Source organism: Haliaeetus leucocephalus, unplaced genomic scaffold, assembly GCF_000737465.1.
Source record: "Haliaeetus leucocephalus isolate CR32 unplaced genomic scaffold, Haliaeetus_leucocephalus-4.0 Scaffold871, whole genome shotgun sequence".
Taxonomy (NCBI): domain Eukaryota; kingdom Metazoa; phylum Chordata; class Aves; order Accipitriformes; family Accipitridae; genus Haliaeetus; species Haliaeetus leucocephalus.
This window is the reverse complement of record NW_010973307.1, coordinates 4,353,886-4,360,840: the sequence shown is the minus strand read 5'-3', so window position 1 is coordinate 4,360,840 and position 6,955 is coordinate 4,353,886. Positions and strand designations below refer to the sequence as shown.

Sequence of the window (6,955 nt, the reverse complement as noted above, 5' to 3'; positions counted from 1 at the left end):
TTTTCCTATCACTTTATCCTCTTAGCAACAGCTAGTGCTCTCCTAATCACTAACTCACAACTCCAGAAGGTAAGTAAATTCAAGGAGAGCAAGTGTTGTAAATATATGGGGGCGGGGGGACACACAGATTTTATGCAAAAACATCACTTACCTTTCCACTTTAGAGGCAAGAGCTCGCTGTGTATTAGCTACCCTAATGCCAGAGGCCCAGGCAGAACCTTTCTGCAGCCTCTCCCACTCCAGCAGGGCATCGGACGATGCAGACAATTTCTCTGCAGATGTTGAATTTCACCTGGTGTTGTTAATTCTTACCAGCGATGTACTGTGAAGTTTTAAGCATCATTTGAGGTGCTTTGAGATGCTGGCACGTCAGGGAAGAAGAGGACAGGATGCCACAGAGGAATGCTGATCAAGGATGAGCAAAATTAAGATTTGCATTCCAAATAATCAGGATTTCACGGGTGTTGCACTCCTAAAACTTGCTTGTAATGAAAATTATTTACCAGTATTTCTGGTTCTTGGAAAGTACTGTTGTAGATGACGCCACTGTCTCCAGCTCATAAGACTGACTCAGTAGTAAATTATCATTTAAACCAGCACTCGGGCAAAACTGCCAGGAAATACTTTTATATTTCGGTCCTTCCTGATGGCATCAGGCATGTGTGTGTGTGTTTTAACGTGTGTACCTTCATCTTCAAACCACAGGAACTAAGTATTGATAGTTTTCTTACTGAGAAGCAAAGAGAGCCACATACTTAGCAAAACCTCCCTGGCGCCAGTGAAAGGTATTCACCAACAACTCAGCATGGAAATAAAAAAAAAAACAGAAAAATTCTTCTCACTTTTTGTCAGCCAAACAGTAGCTTTGGGGTTTTGTGTTTATCTCTTGAAAGTTTACCAGAAACAGATCTTACCACTCTCCTGAGTTATTGACAAGTGGTTACACAACTCCCATCAGCTCTAAAAAATGTTTTTTAGCGATAACTGGAAGGTAAAAAAAGACTTCTCTAGCTAAAAGCACAAATAGTCCTTACTAAGGGTTTAACCCATCTAAAATTTTTCTCTTTCAAAGACAAGATCAAAAGTAGGAAAACAAACAAAAAGGCAGTTCTAAGCAGGTTTATTTGTTATTTTTAGAAGATAAAAGGACCTCCTTTTCAGATATCGTGCTGTGCCACGCTTTCCCCGGAAGCTGCTGTGAAGAGCAGGTCTGCCCAAGGCGATGAGGGAGAACGATGACCATGAGCATCCAGGAGCAGAACCTATCTCTTGCAGGGTTGAACTCGCTACCCCCAGCTCTAGTCCCAGCTGGCTTCACCCCATCTAAGAGGCTTCAGACAGAAGATAAAATCTTGTGGCAGGAGGAAGAAACCCCTCCAGAATGGATAGCTATCACCCTACGAACACAGCCAGGGTGGCAATGCCCATGAGGATGTGTCACTGCCCAGCGAGACAAATGCTCACCCACGTTTTTATTACTTTATGATAATTTTTTTCTTAAATACTTCTACACTGACTAAACAGAACTGTGCTTCATACAAAGGGCTCAATGTCCAAACGGAGATCAGTCACAAGTGGTGTCCCTCAGGGGTCCGTATCGGGACTGGTACTGCACAATATCTTCATCAATGGCCTAAATGGTGGGAATGAGTGCACTCTCAGCAAGTTCGCAGATGACACCAAGCTGAGTGGTGCAGTTGATTCACTAGAAGGAAGAGAAGCCATCCAGAAGGACCTTGATGAGCTCAAGAAGTGGCCACACATGAACCTCATGAAGTTCAACAAGGCCAAGTGCAAGGTCCTGCACCTGGGTCAGGGCAATCCCCACTATCAATTTAGATGGGGGATGGATGAAGAGCAGCTCTGCGGAGGACTCGGGGATACTGGTGGATGAAAAATTGGACATGACCTGGCAATGTGCACTTCCAGGCCTGAAAGCCAACTGTACCCTGGGCTGCAGCAAAAGCAGTGTGGTCAGCATGTCGAGGGAGGGGATTCTGCCCCTCTACTCCACTCTCATGGGACACACACACCCCCTTGCCGAGTACTGTGTCCAGCTCTGGGGTCCTCAGCACAAGAAAGACATGGACCTGTTGGAGCAGGTCCAGAGGAGGGACACAAAAATGATCAGAGGCCTGGAACAACTCTCCTGTGAAGAAAGGTTGAAAGAGTTGGGGTTGTTCTGCCTGGAGAAGTGAAGGCTCCAGGGATACCTTATTGCAGCCTTTCAATACTTAAAAGGGGACTTATAAGACAGAGAGAGACAGACTTTACCAGGGACTGTAGGGACAGGACAAGGGGCAGTGGTTTGAAACGGAAAGAGGGTAGGTTTAGATTCAACATAACAAAGAAATTTTTTACGATGAGGGTGGTAAGACACTGGAGCAGGTTGACCAGAGAAGTTGTGGATGCCCTACACATCACTGGATGTGTTCAAGGACAGGTTGGATGGGGCTTTGGGCAACCTGGTCTAGTGAAAGATGTCCTTGCCCATGGCAGGGGGGTTGGACTAGATGATCTTTAAGGTCCCTTCCAACCCAAACCATTCTTTGACTCTATGACTCTAATCCTGCCAACCTCTGGATCATCTTCTATGAACAAAAAAAAAAAGGCAGAATTTCTCATACTTCCCTGGCTTATGGAGCCAGTGACCACAGCCATGTCTTGCAGGGAGAATGAGCAATTGCTGGTGTCTCACCTCCAGAGAGCTGACAGCCAACGGGAAGCCCGACGCTGAAGAGGTGCCCTTGAGAAGGTCAGAGCAGTAGCTAACACAAACTGACAAAGAGGTACCAAAATAGCAAAAACAATGGAATAAAGTAAATAGGCACCGATTTATAACCTTATATCCACAGGAAGGGCTTGTACAGCAAATACTACATTAGGGAAAGAACACCAAATCATTAAGTCCTGAAAACTGACGGACTCACTTGAGTGTGGTTTTCAATTAAACGATACATCATCTTTGTGGCCCAGGAAGCAGAAATTCCTCGAGGGCAGCAGAGAACCCAGCAGACTAAAAAGCCATTAACATATCCAGCATCATTTACTGTCCTGTTGGATGCCGATTACAATCCTGCTCAGCCAAGACACTAACATGTTTTCACCTCATCTCCTCAGCACAGCAAGAGCTACCTACATGGTGGGGCTGGAGAAAACGATGAATTGGGCTTTCATAGTTCAGTGAACAACCACAAATGTGGAGGAAAGGGTTACAATCTGCATTAATGCTGTACACTAAAGGTAATGATAAACTGATCACTGCAGAAGTGGCTGCAGCAGATTAAGATGTTCCCATTCCTGGGTCGTCTATGGAAAGGATACCACGCTCACAGCCGAAAAGTTCACATGAGCATTTCTCACTTGCTTCAGCACAAGAAGCTTGGGTTGAAGAGCCGCTGGAGAGGGCTCAGCCCACCCTGGAGGACTTGGCAGCACTGCAGACGAGGAGTGCTCACAAGAACTGTGCTGTTGGACAAACTCATAGAAGCCACCAGCTTTGCCATATAGGTAGCGACCAATGGTGGAGGGACAATGTCATCTCAGACCTTGGCAGGGTTTCTGCAGCTGGTGTTTGGTCACGGTCAAAGAATTAGGCTGGATTTGCATAGAAATGTGAAAGCCTAAGAAAAAGGTACATTTGCTTAAAATTTCCAGGAGTAGTAAGGCAAACGGATGAAGTGGTTTGTTCCAAAAGATACGCAAAACTGCAACCTGGATATTAAATCAAAGTAGTCAAAATAGATCTAATCAAAGCTCCTGGGCAAGCAACATTTAATGGAAGATGACCAAATCCTTACTTAGACATTTTAATTTTTTGAAGGAGGTAAGCACCAAAAGTTCTACTTAACGGAAGAGCTGTGTGTCTCAAATACTTTCTGTATAAACAAAGCATCCAATCTAACTGTCCAACTATAGGATTTATGTGTGAAAACAACATCATCTAATGGTATTTTTAGAAAAAAGGAACAGAAAGAATTGTCAGATGTGAAACTACAACCAGCTCCCTTATAGAAACAGTTCTTAATTTCGCACAGAAGAGCCAAAGTCCCTAGGAGACATCTGAAATCCCATCAACTGTTTCTTCTCAACATACGCTTGAAACTTTTGTCTTTAGCATTGTGCAGGTGCGTCTAACATATAAACATCTAACAGAACGAGGTATTTCAACATTATCCAAACAAGGACTGCGGCAGAATCAAATGACCAAATAAAAACAAAATGGGGAGACTCAGTTTGAAGACTCAAACACCTTCAACAAGGTGAATGCTTTTAACAAACTTTTTTGCTAGTGACAGCTGGCTATAACATCTTCAAGACAAATATGAAAAGAAACATGTTGGGGGCCTCCACATGTTCATTCTAACTTTTCTTCTAAAAAAAAAAAAAAAAACCAACAAAAAACCACAAACCCCAAAAAACCAAGACAACTCAACACTTCAGCATTTGTATTTGGCAACCTAAAAAGAGAAACACATCTCCTGTTATTATAGCTGCAGGCTGGCCAGCAGAAGTACAAAAAGCCCGACTTGAAGATGCAATGTTGCTGGTGGGTGTCCTCTGCAAAGTGGCAGAAGCTTCAGACCTCTCCCTGCACGTGGTCCACAGCAGTTGTCCTGTCCATTCTCTACCAGGCAACCTAGAGAGCCTTTTCCGGTGGGCATGGCGGGGGTTCCTGGTTTGTTTGTGCTCTTTGCTTTTTAAAAGCAAGGCTTCAGGGGTGCCCCAATGGCTTTAATTCATATGTGGCGAGACAAGTCTGGATTTCTTCTTCCTAAGTCCCCAAAAGTGCTGTGTGCATCTTTGTCTTGATCAGCAGGACTCCATTTCAAACACATGGCTGAAACAACATCCCTCTCTAAAACTAACAAAAGAGGTAGAAGAACAGATGATTTAGAAGTACGGTGACTGCCAAGCCTGTCATCTGTGTCCTTCCTACCCCGCCAGCAGCCCCCGGGAAAAGGGAACGGCAAGGCAGAGGTTATGACTTCAAGGAAACTCACCTACGGTAAATACCTCTCACGAGATACCATTTATAAAGTGTTGCAACACTTGAAAACACTGTTAACAGCAGGAAATCTATTTAAAGTTGAAGGAATATGATCATTAAGAAATAAAGAGGGAGTTTCAGCTCAGCAAAGACCTAGGGCTAGGGTGGGGGAGGGAGCATCTCAGCGATTGCATTTACATTTTTTTATCTCAAAGCCCCGCTGCAGTATAAAGGGGATGGGAACTCAATCACAGCAACCAGATTTCATGCCAAGCCAAAAAGTCCATTTGCTAAAGGAAAGAATGAAATTTAATAAGACAGGTGGGAGGAAAAAAAAAAAAAATAAGGAAAGGCTGGGAGATGCCAGGTGGCATGAAGGTAGGGCTCCCCCCGACTTCCCACACACAACTGCAGGGGCTACTCCATCAGTCCCCCAAATTAGGGGAAATCCAGAGCAGCAGAGGAGGCACCTCACCCTTAAAATTAGTCTAGAACTCACTCTTCCTCCCCGCAACAATATCCAATTTCATAGTTAAGAATTTAACCCTTTTCTTGCCTGGGCTGTATCCGTCAAGCTGCCTGACATTAAGAGATGTCTCAGGTAAAGCCTGGCCACTGCTGGGTGTGTGATTTGTACTGATTGCTTGGGGGTGGGGGGGCCAGCACGAAGAAGAAAATAAAGAACAAAAGCTGCGTACACAGCCTGCAGCATGCTCCAGCCCAAGACCCTCAGTCTGCAAGCTCCCAGCCTGGGCAGGTATTAATCGGCACCTGGAAAGCAGGAGGTCGGCAGCAGGGAGAACCCACCACCACCCCACGAGGTCACCTCTTCAAAAGCTGAATCTGGTCAGATATTGGGGAGAAAAATAAAGACATCAAGAGTCACAGCAGCTAAGATTTTTTGTTTGTGTGTGATACAGCTTACCCATTTCCAATGGAAAAAGTAGCTGTTATGTCCAGTGGGATAGGTGATCTTTTTGCAGTGAAAAATCCTGAATTCAACTGTGCCTTTATCGGGCAAAGCGCAGTTTAATAATTAACTCCAAGCAGCGCTTCCATCACTGGACTGGGGCTCTGCTGGTTTCTTACCACTCACTGGCAGCCTGCCAGCTCCTCTCTGCCCGGGTGACTCCAAGCTAACAGTCAGGATAGCACACAGCGATACAGAAGTGATATTATTTTCAAATTTTACAACCATGCCTAATTACCGCCATCATTTGTGCTAGGAACAGAAAACAGCAAAGCAGAGAGCAAAGAGCCTTGCCCAAAAATGCAGGGCAAACACTGGACAGCCAGACAGATTAGGGCAAGGCGGGGGATGGCTCCCCAGCTACCACCACCCATCCTGGGTGCCCGATTATCCACCCTCCGGCCACCAAACCGATCAGGGGAGGACATCTAGAACAGGGGCACTGACATCTCCAAGCCACCACAGTCCCTGCTGCAGCGATCATTCCACCACAGTTTAAGGAAGCAGCCAACTCAAGGACAGAAACTAAGTGGCCAAAGCAGCCTACGGAGGACATACACCACCAGTATCTTACTGGGACCAGTATTTACACTGCACTGAAGAGGAGCATAGGAGCAAGCCATGCTCAATCCAGAAGGAAATATATCATTTTCCATTGCACTCCAGCCAAAACCAGCTCCGATGCAAAGTTTCTTGCAACACCAGCTATCTCAGGGAATTGTGATTCAAGCAGTATAACATTTCATCAGACAAAAGCAGCTGTATATGTAATTTTTTGCTTTACGGCATGTTAGCTAGAAGCTGGTTTTCCAGGGGAATTAACAGGGGTACAGGTCCTCCCCTCTCTTGCGTACTCACGGTCCACAGCAGTAAACACTCCCAGTCTTGATGGAGAGAGGCTGCAAATCCCACAGCCATACAGTAGCTGCAGCCAACACATCATCCAACTTGGTTTACCATTTTATTCATTTCTAAATATATTCTACTGTCTTTCC

The 6,955-nt window shown here is 45.2% G+C and overlaps 1 protein-coding gene across 1 annotated transcript in view; it reads right to left on the bottom strand.

Annotated features, from left to right (window-relative positions):
- The window catches only part of NCOA1 (nuclear receptor coactivator 1), a 183,777-nt gene that overhangs the window by 123,820 nt on the left and 53,002 nt on the right, over nucleotides 1-6,955 (bottom strand). The window lies entirely within an intron of this gene.